Source organism: Tupaia chinensis, unplaced genomic scaffold (genome assembly GCF_000334495.1).
Source record: "Tupaia chinensis unplaced genomic scaffold, TupChi_1.0 Scaffold142543_1, whole genome shotgun sequence".
Taxonomy (NCBI): Eukaryota; Metazoa; Chordata; class Mammalia; order Scandentia; family Tupaiidae; genus Tupaia; species Tupaia belangeri.
The window spans coordinates 584,644-599,362 of record NW_006202392.1 but is presented as its reverse complement, the minus strand read 5'-3'; the positions used below and the strand labels follow the sequence as shown (position 1 = coordinate 599,362).

At 38.9% G+C, this 14,719-nt stretch overlaps 1 long non-coding RNA gene across 3 annotated transcripts in view; it reads left to right on the top strand.

The window, feature by feature from the left end:
* Positions 1-14,719, top strand: part of LOC102470387 (uncharacterized) — a 52,730-nt gene that overhangs the window by 29,417 nt on the left and 8,594 nt on the right. The window contains exon 2 of one of the 3 annotated variants that reach the window (XR_003547029.1): positions 14,198-14,383. The exons of the other annotated variants lie outside the window; for them this stretch is intronic. This is a non-coding gene — a long non-coding RNA (uncharacterized LOC102470387). The remainder of the gene's footprint in view (positions 1-14,197; positions 14,384-14,719) is intronic. 3 annotated transcript variants of the gene reach the window in all.

The following is a 14,719-nucleotide window of genomic DNA, read 5'->3' as shown; positions in this document are numbered from 1 at the left end:
TGGGGGAAAAGGAATTGAAGATAACTGTAGACAGCAGAGATAGTGTAATAAGAGAGTGGAATAGGGCAGAGGGTCAGACATGGGGTAAAAAACATATATATGAAAGTAGTAATGGAATTTTATGGATGACAACATGCATGATTAAGCCACTATGCAGTTTACTCTAGAGGGGAAACCACATTTAGTATGTTGTGATGATGCTCAGGGAATGAATGTAAATTAAAAAAAAATTCAGAAAAAAAAAAACTAAAACTGTTACCAAAATTTAAAGAAAAATCTGTGTATTTGCTGACCACAGTAAGCTATATAGCCCCAGCTAGGTACTATTTTATAGTATGTTCATTCTACTCACTGAGGTTTATGCCTAAAGTCAGACATGGGTTCTTGTGTATGTATATATCAGCTGTGCTTGCTATTGCAAATATTTAGACAAACTAAGTTCATTAGCAAATCAATTAAATGGGGGGGGGGAAAGGCATAGAAAGCAATCATGGATACCAGAGACAATGGGAGGAGGGAGGGACATGGCAGAGGGTTAGGGATAGGGAATCAAGGATGGCAAAAAAGAAAAAGCAAAATGTGCAAGACATAAGAAATGGAAAATTGTTGATAACATGTACGTTGATGTACTTGATTGAGCCAACAGACAGTGTATTTTGGATGGAAAATTCATTTTGTATACTGTAATGATGTATAGCATATTAATGTTAAAAAAAGAAAAATTAATTAATTAAAAAATGGGAAAAAAATTACATGGTTGAAGTACTAGGAGAATGTTTATGGTCTTCAGCTATGGGAAGAAATCAGAATGTTTTAAAACAGCATTTTAGTCTGTCTGATGTTGTAACAAAGTATCAGAGACTGTGTGGCTTACACAATGAACATTTGTTTCACACAGGTCTGGAGTCTTGGAAGTCCCAGGTAAAGGTTGTGGCAGATTCAATGTTTGGAAAGACACACTTCCTGGCTTGTAGACAGTCATCTTATAGTTTCATTCACAGGGACCAACAGAAATATCATCACACTCATGTCTTTTCTTATAAGAGCACTTAATCACATTCATGAGGGCTCCACCCTCATGGCCTAATTTTCTTCGAGAGGTCCCATCTCCTAATATCACATTTGGAGTTAGGATTTCAACATATGAATTTTGGAAGACACAAACATTTAGTCTATAACAAATAGTATGTTCTACATCATTCCACTTAAAGAAACCTACATATATTCACATATTTACAAATACAGTTATTAAGAGAGACAACTAAAAGTTGAGAGTGGTTGTCTCAGGTTTTTGAGATTATCATTATAATACATGAGTTTGATTGCAGGTAACAAAAGTAATTATAAAAATAAATTTAATTAGAGAATTGCCTTTAAAAAATTTTTATTTTATTATTATTATTTAGTTTTTTTTTTTGCCATAGAGTGTGTACACTTGCTAGAAAGGGAAAGTGAGAAATTGCCCACCAGAGGGACTGGCTGTACAGCAATCCTTACCCCTCTAGTCTCTTGTTGGGATTTTGGGAATGCATGTACACAGGTCCAGTGTGATTTTAAAGCTGCCAGGTCTGGGGCTAAATTGCATTTGGATATGTGGCAGTCAAGTGCCTTAAATACCATACCACCTGCTGGCCCCTAAGTTAGAGAATTATGTGCTTACAGAGCTAAAGAAGTGGGCTCTTGACTGAGCTTCCAGAAATGACTCTCAGACTTGCCAAGTTGGTTGCTTCCTGTACCGTGATCTGGAAACTACTGCCAGGTAAACTCAGCTGAGATTATACCAGAAAGTGGGAAGCCACTAAGCCAGGGAACAGACATTGTCATCTGTTACCATTGTAGAAACTAACACCAGCAGGATTGTGTTTGACTGCAAAAACGAGAGGTGCAGACAGGACGTCTTGGGTGGCTATGGGATTGAAAAGGAGTTGTCAACTAATGCCATAATGGACCAGAGAGTTGATTTCAATCTTATCCTTTATGCTCATCGTGTTTTCTAAGTTTTTCTGTATTGAGCATATACTATTTTTGCGATTAGAAGAAAAGCCTTATATTTGATAGGTTTCAATGTTGTTATAAAGGTTTTATAAACCTCACTTTTTTGTTGTTGTTGTTAATTGCCAGAGAGGGTGTGTACTCAACAAAGAAACAGAGAGAAAGCAACCTCCAATGGGTTGTGGTCACAGCACAATCACTTTCATCCATTTCTCCATCCTATTGTGATTGTGGGCATGCATGCCCATTTTCTGGTGTGTTTTTCAAGCTGCTGAGGCTGGGATGTAACCATCGTGGGCCTTAAAGAATCCAGTTCCCTATATAGCATGCTTAACCACTATGTTATGAGGCTGGCCCTATATCCCTCACTTTTAAAAGTTGTTTGTTCTCAACTGAAAAAAACAAAAACAGAAAAACACAAAACAACAACAACAAAAAACCAAAACTGTACTCTGCTTTTGCAAAGCAAGATCAAATTCTAAATAGCATTCCTATGTTTTCATAAAGTTTCCAAAAATATTCAAATCTGTATACAACTCAACACAAAAAAGCAAAAAAAAAAAAAAAAAGGATACATGTAAAGTACAACTGATGACATCTAGAATGAGGTTCAAGGGTATGCAAGTGCAATTTATGGCATATAGAATGAGGTAAAAGGGCACATATATTTAGTGAAAAAAGGAGGAAACAGCTATTTTTCATTCGGATGCCACAATGACATGGTTATACCCTGCTGGCCAACATACATGACAAACAAAAATGCTCCTTCCACATCTTCTCTATATGAGCCGAGAAAAATGTGTTTGGAAAGCGAATCTTACCAAGTCAATCACGTAAGACGCTACCTGTCAAACAGCAGATTTAACTTGGTGATGCTTCTGGTACAGCTACCGGAAGAGAGCAGCTTGAACATAAAAATAGGTCTGTGCCCCAGGGAGGAACGCTGTTTCCCTTCCTGCGCTGTGTGTCTGTGGACTCATCTCCACCCAGAATACCAATTCAGTTTGATTTCATTACTTTCTATTCTACATTTTTGAGATGTTTGCCAAACGCCTACCAATGTGCAATGTGACACAGGAAATTCAAGAGCAGGAAGACAGGCCTCTGATTCTTTGAAAACTTTTTTTGAGAGCGATGAGTTGAGACAAATACATATAAATAATGAAAAAAAATCTGCAAATGACTGAAAGTTATAGTAGATCTTTAGCTAGAAAATAATGTCATGGTACATTGCTCCAATATTAACTAGAGCAACATTTTGAGAAAACCAAAACAAACAAGCAAACACAAAACCACCGCTAAATAGGTCCCACTTCAGAACGTTTGAATCAGTAAATTGAGTTCATGACCTAAGACTGTATTTATGAAAAGCTTCTGAGGTGCTTCTGATAATCTTTGAATTATTGACCACTTGGGCAAGAGGAGGTGGAGAGGGCCTGCTGTGATTGGCTTTGACACACATGGACACATCCGACAAATGCCTTGTAATGTGAATCTCTGAGAAAAACCCACAAAAGCAATTTTATTGGTGACATAGATAAAGATATAATGCCGACTTCATACACATCTCTCTCCTTCCTGGCTTTTGTCCCATTGGTAGGTCACACCTGAGGTGGCTGCATCTGTCCCTGGATGTGATGTTAGAGCTCTTCCTTCCAGGATCTGAGGTCACTGGCTGTCTGCTGAGGCTTGTGTGTAGATGAAATGAGAGGTTACTCCATAACAGCAGTTACTCCTCATCTTAGGGCTCAGGGCTCATGGTATCCTGTTTTTATTAGTTTTGTTTACTGACCTATGTCTGTGCCTGGTTGTGTCTGACTGGCTCATTTTCCCCAAAGCCACTACATCACAGCTAGGAGCTGAGTTTTTATGGGGCTGTTTACTTTCTGAGGCTCTGGAAGAAGCACACGCTTTCATTTCAGGGAAGGGGGTGACAATCGATGGTTCTGTTGATTTTTAAAAATAATATTTTTTATTTCCTTTTAATACCGTTTATACATTTAATCACTATACTTTACTTAGCTTGTAAAGTTAATTTTCCACCATGGATACATTACACACCAGTCCAGTCAGGGGTTCTACACATGTTATCATCGACTGACGATATTCCATTTCTGTGACCCATAAATGTCTTGCCTTTCTATTTTTCTCCTTAATGTATTTCCTCACGCTCTGATTTTTAACCATCTCTCACTTTCTCTTGTCCTTTCTTCCTTTCTCTCTCTCTTTCTTTCTTTTTTTTTTTTTTTCTGACATAAGGTTTCTACATTCACCAGAAAGAGAGACAGAGAGAGAACACCCCTCAATGGGGCATGGTCACACCACAACTCATTTTTCCTTCCATTTCTCACCTCCTCAGGGTATTGAGCATGTAGCTGCGAACATGTGTCTGGAACGCTCTTCAAGTCACTAGCTTAGGACTTGAACTGCAGTTGGTCATGTGGAATCTGGCTTGCTATGCATAGGCTTATCCATTGTGCTAGAGGGTGGGCTCTCATCTCTCATTTTTTAATAGCATTATGTTCATGTCTTATCTCCTGAGAGGCCCCTGTCCAAAGAAGGGAAAGGAGGCCATGAGGGAGCAATAGGGCAGAAATCCCTCTAGTGCAACACAAAGATAAAAATCTGGTCCTTTAATAATCTTACTTAAAATCTTTCACTGGCTGGTCATTGCCTCCAGAATAAGGTACAAATTCAAACATGATAGTGTCATACCAGAGAGAGAAGTACCCATGGCATGTTCTCTCTGTCCCTACACTTTCTAGGTCTTCATATTTACCAGGGTTAGGGGAAGAGCATATGGCTAGTGCTGGTGGACAAGCTGTGAATGTACGTGATGTGTGTCACCGCGAGACTGAATCACATGGTAGGCTTTCAGGGATATTTTTTGTACGCTGACCAAGAGAGCCAGATGTTTCTCCTTACATTTTTGTTGCTGCAGCCAAATAGAATTTCTTCAGGTTCTTCAAATATTGATCCTTGGCACATGCCTTTCTCTTTCTAGATCACTTTTCCTTCTCTTTCTCTCTCTTTTTTTATTTTTAAGGTTTTTGCCATAGGGTATATGTGCTCACCAGAGAGAGACAGACACACTGTGAGAGGGAAAGTGAGAAAATTCCTGGGGAAGATGGTCATGCCACAGTCCTTTCTCCTCCATTCTTCTCCTGGGATCTTGGAAATGGATGCACATGTGCCCAACATGATTTTCAACTCACTAGGTCCTGGACTCAAACTGTGGTCGGCTATGTGGGAGTCCAACACCTTAACCACTATGCTATGTGCTGGCCCCTCCAGCTCTTCTTTATTTGACTCTCTTTTTATCCTTCTTTTCTTGGTCAAGGCATTACGTACTCTATGAAACTTATTTTGGCCTAAATTTGCATTAGAAGTCCTTTCTTTTTTTCTTTTTAAATTTGGAATAGGGCACATATGTTCACTGGGGAAGGGGGAGAAAGAGAGAGAGAGAGAGAGAGAGAGAGAGAGAAAGAGAAATAACCCTCAAGGGCATGACTATGTTGTAATCCCTTCTCCTCCATTCTCTTCTTGGGATTATAGGCATGCACACACAAACACACACACACACACACACACACACACACACACACAGTGTTTTTCAAGTTGCCAGGTCTGGGACTTAAACCATGCAGTGGGCCATGTGCAATTTAGTCGCCTTACCCACCATGTCACCTGGCTGGCCCTAGGGATCCTTCTTGTAGAATTTGAGTGACCCTTATCCCACATGAGGTAATTAATTAGTTCCTTCTTACTTTGTATTTCTTTGCGCTATAAACAAAAATGACCAGACACACCATATCTGTATTGGGAATCATTTTATTTCTTATGTGGAGAATAATACCAGTTACACAGTAAATTCTCAATAAATATTTGTTGAATGAACGATTGAAATTAAGGCTAAGTTTGGAGGGCTGGGGAAAAAATCAGCATGACAGCACTGGGAAGGCTGCTGAAAATTTGCCCTCAGGGCTGGCCATGATGGTTCTCAATCTCCTCTCTACTGCCTGAATTTTTGCTGGGCTTCTTAAGCCCTCCAGGCATTGCTGGCTCCCTGGGTTGGCTTACCGTGATTTTATAAAAGATATGTTAGCATCTATTGCCAAAGATTAAAAAAATCCAACTGGCTTCTGAAATACTAAGTGACAAATGTTTACTATAAGCCAGATGAAGACGGGCTGTTCCCCTAACAATATTTTGCTTCTAAATAAGAGAAAAATTAATCTAAAATTAATTTTAGTTGCAAATTATAAAGGAAAAAAAATTAGTGCATATCTGTCTGCTTCTTTTTGAAGTGTCACCCAAAGTAGTTCAAAGTAGGTTTTTTTTTTTTTTTTTTTTTTTTTTAACCATGGGAGCAGTCTGTTCTAGATTAAAACAGCAGAAAGAAGGCACTTCACATAGTGTTATTTTTCATTTGTTCTGTTTTGTTCTGGGTTTGGCAGTCCAGGAACACCGTTTCCCTGAACTGAGTGATATTTGGTTAAAGCAGCCATTTGTGAGTGTACATTGTTGGTAAAAAACACACTGTGTGTTCTAATGAAAGTCATTTACCCATAAATCTCGGTTTCAGTTAGTAAACTGGTTCAAATGCTGAAAGTAGATGAGTTTTATAAAAAGTCAAGTACGATACTTATTTCCCAAGTCCTCCTTTGTTTTTCACCTGTCTCTAGCGGGGCCTTATATTTAAAATTCTACTGTGCTCCAGGAAGAGGCAGTCAGATAATTAGAACAGAAATGACAGAGAAATGTGTTGGATGAATGCTCTCTAGAAGCGGAGTGTGTCCATTGCCACTCGCTGGAGTCTATTAGGGGGTTGTAGTGCAGAATATTGGATTCAAGCACTGGGATTTTTCTAGATGTCAGCATTAGTAGCCAGAGGGCTTGCTCTTCATCAAGGCAATCTTCACCTTTTAGAAGTGTGGCCCTGAATAAACAGGAAATATTGATTAGAAAAGGTGAGGACTGCGGAATAATTTTGATGTTTCTTAGCTTTCTGCCGAAAGCTTGGGTGTCTCTCTAGAAATACTCTGTGGCTTGCCCTCATAACAAGCACTATGAGTAAGTTAACAAGAAAAACAGAAAAGCTCCATCTCTGTCTTTGAAGATGTATGAGTAGTTAGAGAGAGAAAATCCAGAAAATCCAAGCGCGATTAGCAGCAGCGCAATGCAGGTAAGACCACCTGGTCTATAGTAGGGTCTCTGGAGAAAAGAATGATATATGGTGGGAGAGCAGAGCACAGTGTTTCTGAACATGGGCTGTGGAGTGCTTGGGCTTGCATCTCGTCATTGCTATTTCTATTTAATTTGTATTTAACATGCGACTTTAAGAAAGTCACTTTGTCTCAAGGCAAAAGATATCAATGCTTGTTTTATTTGGTTCTGCGAATGAAATGAGATAATGCACAGAAAGTGATTATCGCGAGACCTACAACACAGTATTTGCTCAAAAATGTTAGCTATTACTAATAATATAGACTATATATAATTTTGCTTTTTTTAAAAAATGTAATGTCTCACTATCATGATCTTCCTACACAGGCAATAGGTTTGATAGGGGAATGATCTGACTTAGGGGAAGGAAGTAATTTTCTTTGATTTTAACTGAGTTTTAAATTTTAGTTTAATATTTTTAGACACAGAGTTGCCCAGACTGGCCTTGAGCTCATAATCCTCTTGCCTCACCTCAGCATCCAGAGTAACTAGGGTTATAGGGCATCCAGAAAGCCTGGCTAGACGAGAGGATTTTCTGCCTACTTCCTCACATCCTATGTACCTCTGTCTTGTTTTTCTTAATTTATTTCAAAACTTAGCATATTATTTTTAAAAATTATTTATTTCTTCAGTGAGAAAAAGAGAAAGACAGGCATCTCTAACAGGGTTTTTCTTTTTCTTTTTTTGAGTTTTTTTTTTTTTGCCATTGGGAGCATGTCAGAAAGAAGGAGAGTAGAGACAGAGAGACAGAAAATGAGAAATCACCCCCCCCCCCCATGGGTGATGGCCATGCTGCAATCCCGGCTCCTCCACAGTCTTCTCAGGATCTTGGGCACACACACACACACACCTGGTGTGAGTTTAAGCCACTGGGGCCAGGACTCGAACTGTGGCCAACGTGGGAGTCCAGTGACAGCCATTACACCAACTGCTGGTCCCACAGGGTTTTTCATACCTCTATCTACCTCTAGTCCCAGTTGCTCAGGTTCCAGGCTCTAATACCCAGGAAGAGTCTGGGGCACACCCTGGAACCTTTCCTATGTGGGTCTAGTTATACTACCACTGCGTCTTCACCTGGCTCCCAAACTCAGTATTTTTTACACCCCTGAAAAAGTTTACCACAGTTGGGAACCAGCAGTTAGCGTAATGGCTATGTCACTGGACTCCCACGTAATCGACCTTGGTTTGTGTCCTGGACCCGGTGGCTTAAAACTCACGCCGGGCGCGTGTGCATGCGTGCCCAAGATCCTGAGAGGAGAATGGAGGAGAGGGGATTGCGGCGTGACCATCCCCTCTGGGGGATGATTTCTCGCTTTCTGTCTCTATGTCTCTCTCTGTCTGTCTGGTGAGCGCGCGTGTCCTATAGCGAAAACCTCTCAAAAAAAAAAGTTTACCACAGTTCATTAATAAATAAACTTATTATTAAAAGAATGTACCAGCTAAGTGCAAACTACCTTAAATGCATAAAGTATTTAATCTTGCCAATGATTTATGAAATAGTTATTATATGCAGATTAATGTATACAAAAAATATATATATTTTGTTTCATGTATCAGCCTAGGAAATCTGGATAAAAATCTTTTTGTATATGGAAGAGGTTTTCTTGCAATTAAATGCAAATTAATAATAATATTTGCCATGAAAGATCCTAATGATTTCTATGTAATAATAGAAATACAAATGCATGGGGACCAGCAGATGGTGTAATGGTTATGTCACTGGACTCCCATGTAGCCAACAGTGGTTTAAGTCCCAGACTTGGCAGTTTAAAACTCATGACAGGTGCATGTGTGTGTATATTTCTTGCAATTAAATGCAAATTAATAATAATATTTGCCATGAAAGATCCTAATGATTTCTATGTAATAATAGAAATACAAATGCATGGGGACCAGCAGATGGTGTAATGGTTATGTCACTGGACTCCCATGTAGCCAACAGTGGTTTAAGTCCCAGACTTGGCAGTTTAAAACTCATGACAGGTGCATGTGTGTGTATACACAAAATCCCAAAAGGAGAATGGAAGAGAAGGGATTGCAGCTATATATATACTTTTTAAAAAATGTATTTTATTTGTCTATTTATTTTATTTATTATTTTTAAATTTAATGAGAGAGAGAAGAAGAGAAAAAGCAAGCCTCCATGTGTAGGTCTTGAACCACAGTTGGCCATGTGGGAATCTAGTGCCTTAACCATTATGCTACTTGCCAGCCCCACTATATTAATTTAATACAATTAATAAAAGTCTGTTGATCACAAGGAATGACAACAATGTCTACTTTTTGGCTACTCCACCGTGCTTTTAATTTTTATTTACATACTTAATTGCCATTTCATGTGCTTACTAAAGAGACAGAGAGAGAGGAGAAACCATCCCTCTGATGGGACATGATCATGCTGCAATCCCTTCTTCTCGTCTCTCTTCTCCTGTTGAGATTTTGGGTATGCATGCACATGCAACCAACATATTTTTCAAGCTATGGAGTTGGGACTCGAACTGCAGTTGGCCATGTGGTATCCAGCTTTCTTAACCATAAGATCATAAGTTGACCCTGAGTTACTATTTGTTGATAAAACATTTTCTTTTTTTGAAAAGTAATTATTTATTTTACTTTATTATTATTATTTTTCAATTTGATATAAGACATATGTGCTTCCTAGAGATGGACAGAGGCAAAGAAAAAGAGAGAGAGAGAGAGAGAGAAAGAGAGAGAGAGAAAGTGAGAAAGTAAGCCTCCAGGTCCAGGACTCAAACCATAGTCAATCATGTTGGAGTCCAGTGCCTTGACCACCACATTACCTGCTAGCCCCTATAACATTTTTTCTTATCACCTTATAAAAATCCATAAAAACATCAGTAACAACAGCAGAGCCTTATAAACTAAGCAGAGTCATGATAATTAAGAAATATTTATATGAAAATGCCATATTGTCTTTCTCAAGGTGTCCTAATATTTTTATCACTAGCAACCTTTCTTTCAAAGTTCTAATCACAATGTCCTTTTTAAAAAAAAAAAATGTGGGGGATATTTTTGCTATAGGTCACATGTGCTTGCCCGAGAATCAGAAAGACAGAAAGTGAGAAATCACCCCCTCAGGAGGGATGGCCCCACCACAGTCCCTTCTCCATTCTCCTCTTGGGATCTTGGACATGCACGGATATACACTCAGGTCTGGGACCTGAACCATGGTTGCCTACATGGGAGTCCAGAGATGTAGCCATTATACCATATGCTGATCCCCACAATTTCCTTTTATTATAAGAGTATATGTTTGTTTGTGCAGCAATATTTTTTTAAAGAGGTTGAGAAGTCAAGGAGAACACATGTAATACCTGAGCTACATGTAGGTTTGTAGTCAGGGAGATGTGGTAGAATAGTAAAGGGGGCCACCAGCCAAGAAAAGCCGGCAACTTCTAGAAGCTGGAAAAGACAAAGAAGAAGGTTTTCCCCCAGAGCCTCCCTGCACATCCATTTTGGACTTCTGACTTCCAGAACTGTAAGATAATACATTTTTGTTGTTTTAATCCACTAAGTTTGTGTTCATTTGTGATAGCAGCAATAGAATATTAATATAGATACTAAATAGAAGCACCATTATTTGCTTAAATCTGATCTCCAAGTTTGGTTAGTCTGACTAAAAAATGCTTACGATTCTAACCTGTGTATTTTCTCCATCTTAACATCTTGGAAATTGGGATGCATTTGAGATCAATGACATCTTACAATTGCTGATGGTCAGGTGGATAGGTGCTACAGTGGCATTTTCCACTCTTCTGGGAATCTAAAACTCCCATTAATAAAGCTTGCAAAATGAGTGTCAACTATTTGAAAAAAAAAATGCCAGAGAAAATAGTGGAGTTCTACGAAAATAATTTTGCTTTGAAATAATTTCAGACTTTCTTAAGAAATAATACCAAGAATTCCTGTATAAGCTTGACCTCTATTCCACAAAGTTTAACATTTTACCACATTGCTTTCTCATTCTATCTATACACACACACACATACACATATAAATTATTTGAGAGTAAATTTTAGATATATATATATACTCTAATATAATTGTCTTAAATAACCGGTACAGATGTCAACATAAATCAGTTAGCATTGACGAAATATTCTAATCTTGGCCAGCTTGTGCCCTGGTGTTAAAGTGGCTGGATCCCACACGGCCAGCCTCAGTTAGAGTCCTGGACATGGCACCTTGAGGAACATATGCATGGATGTGCACATGTGCCCAGAATCCTGAGAAGAGAGAGGGATGTTGGAAAACAGATGGTAGCGTTCTTTCTAGCTTTCTTTTTCTTTCTCCTCCCCACCCTGACCAGTGCACATGCCCTGGCAAACTAAAAAACAAACAAACAACAACAACAACAAAACCAATCTGAAGACATCCCAATTTTTTTTTTTTTTGGAGAGATTTTCACTGTAGGGCGCGTGCGCTCGCCAGACAGACAGAGAGAGACATAGAGACAGAAAGCGAGAAATCACCCCCCAGGGGGGATGGTCACGCCGCAATCCCTTCTCCTCCATTCTCCTCTCGGGATCTTGGGCACGCACGCACACACGCCCGGCATGAGTTTTAAGCCACCGGGTCCAGGACATGAACCGCGGTCGACTACGTGGGAGTCCAGCGACATAGCCATTACGCTAACTGCTGGTTCCCAAGACATCCCAATTTTGTTACTTGTCCCACTGATGCCCTTAATAGCAAAATGAGAAATATTTCTAATATTTCCTTATGATTAGATTCAGATTAAAATGGTGGTTTGTTTTGTTTTGTTATTGTTTTTTCTTTTTTCTTTTCTTTTCTTTCTTTCTTTCTTTCTTTCTTTCTTTCTTTCTTTATTTCTTTTTTCTTTCTTTCTTTCTTTCTTTCTTTCTTTCTTTCTTTCTTTTTTTTTTTCTTCCTCTTTCTCTTTTTTCTTGCAGAGGGACAGGAAAGTTACAGAGGACCCTTTTCAGCATAGTATTCTAGGAGTTACTTGATGTACCCTTCTGTCCTTGTAACTAGAAGACACAATTGTGAGAAAAGGAGGGCTTGTCGTGGTGCCACTGTTTCAACTGCCTTGGGACTCTCTGCTTCCCTCGGAGCTTCCAACAGCGCCATCCTGGGACAGAGCTTCCAAAGGTTCACGACCTTGGTGGTCTGTAGGCACCACTATGAGGAGGGCCCGGGAAGAATTTGCCATTTTCTGTAGAAAATAAGTGGCAATTACTTCTTATGACTTTGTGCTTTGGATCTGGATTTGCTGCACCTGTCTCTTCAAGAAGTCACAAACTGCTTAAGGAACAAGGATGTTGTAATTCATCCATTTAATAGATATGAAGAACATTTTAAGAGGTGCAGTCACACTCTCTGAAAAATGAATCAACCTCTTAAACTCATTGCATACTAGATACGTTTGTAAACAAATTTATGACATGAAAAGGGAGTTACTTGATGTTTGTTTTATCCTTGATGTTAACTTTGATCACTGGGTTAAAGTGATATTGCCAAATTTCTCCATGGTAGTTACTATTTTTTCTTTGGTGTAGGAAAAATCTTTGTGCTTATTTAAATATCCTTTATCACCATAATTTCTCAATAGAGCACTCTTTTCAAATTAGGAAGGTTGTGGGGAGGAGGTGGTGAGTCATATGTTTTTGCAACACTTTAGAAATGGGAGTCAAAGGTGTGTCAGGCAGTTTTACATAATCTCAGATCAGTATAGACCCTTGTGCCAACAGCTTTGGTTCTTTGGTGGATTATTTCACGAGATGCTTTGACACCAGTGCCGTTGATGGGATAGATGACGATATTTTGTGAAAAACCATTAAAACATGGGCATTGGGGCCACCAGGTGGTGTGGTGATTGAAATGCGGGACTCCCCCACTGCTGACTTTGTGTCAAGTCCTGGACCGGGTGGCTTGCTTTCGCTCAGTCTCTCAGTGTCTGCTTTTGGCATATTTGGATTCTATTGGGCACAGAGCCCTAGGTCAGTTTGACCAAAGAAATAAAGCCTAACTGAACACTTTCACACATTTTGTTGCTCAGTGGGGTATTCTTTTTAGATAGCTGGGAAGAGTATTCTAATGTTACCACAAAGTCAACTGTCCACTCTTCCTGGGACTAACAGCTGCTTACTTGGCATCCCCTGGACTCAGCAGCTCCAGAGGTATTTTTTCGATTCCCCTGTATGCCTTTTGCATGAGAAATGTAATGGGAGCAGTCGTGCAACTGGAGACATTGCAGTCCTAAACTGCTTATTTACCTTCGTGAACTGCCTACACACAGCGCCTGAAGTCAGTGATGGGAGGAAGATGCAGACCAGACGAGGTCTGGGAGAAGATTCCGTGGCCCTCAGTGACAATGAGCAGAGATTAGAGGAAAAGGCTGTATAATAAAAACTGAAAAACATTGAAAACACTGTATTTGCTCTGTGAAAGGAAAAATTACCCCAAAACTGTGTTTGGTGCTGTAAAAATACAAATTAGGAGTAAGCAGCTCTTTAGCGAAATGATTCTGGGAATTTATTTTTCTTCCCTCATCACCCTGGATCTGGGGAATTACATAGTACAACTCCAAAAATGGAAAAGGACCCAAAGTCATTATTATTGGATTATAGCAATGAAAATCATTCCCTCTTTGGTTAACAAATATATATTTATTTTAGTTACTCTTTTATTTTAATGTGTTTTTGGAAAACTATTTAGTAATATACATTTTTCTCTTTAATTGTTCCTCTAACAACACTGGCCATTTCTTTTGGGTTGTCAGAAAAGCCATGACACATTTTTGGTAGAAAAACAGAGAAAAAATATGCCATGACTTTTCTGATAATCTAATAAATATATAAATAACCAAATACTACTCACTGAAGACTTTCTAAAAGCTCACTCACCTTGAACACAATAATGACAGTTATGAGTTAATAAATCTTTATACTAACAAGACATATATTGTTTTGAGTAATTTTGAAACATCTATTTATAGGTAAATATAGAAAAAAAGTGGTGACTTACTTCAGCGGCTGTGGTGAACAGAATTATTACTTCCTTCCGTTTTGGGCTCTTTTGAGTTCTCAAGAGGTACAAGCAGAAAAATCTACACCAGATGGCTCTAAAGGAGATTACATTCATATTTTATTTATTCCCTGTCTACGTCTAAAAAGGATTTAAGGTAGCTCCAAGTCTCAAATCGTTTCCAGAGGAGAAACTTCTAATTGTTCTGAATATGTCTCCCTAGAGGAAAATGCCATTTCTGTTTGTTTACAAAGCCAACCTCTTGGTTCAGTAGTTTATAGATGTTTGGTCATTGTATGACCGGGTCTCATGACTTCAGTTGCAGTTGCAGGGACCCACCTGCTCCTAGAAAATAGAAATTATTGGAAGAAGAGCATCCAGAATGCTTTCTAGGTTGTCCTTTGTTTCTTCTTTTCCTCTTTTTAGTTTATTTTTAAAAATTCATTGCAGAAAGCCCCTGGGAGAGAGAGAAAGAGGACTCTGTCAAGGGTCT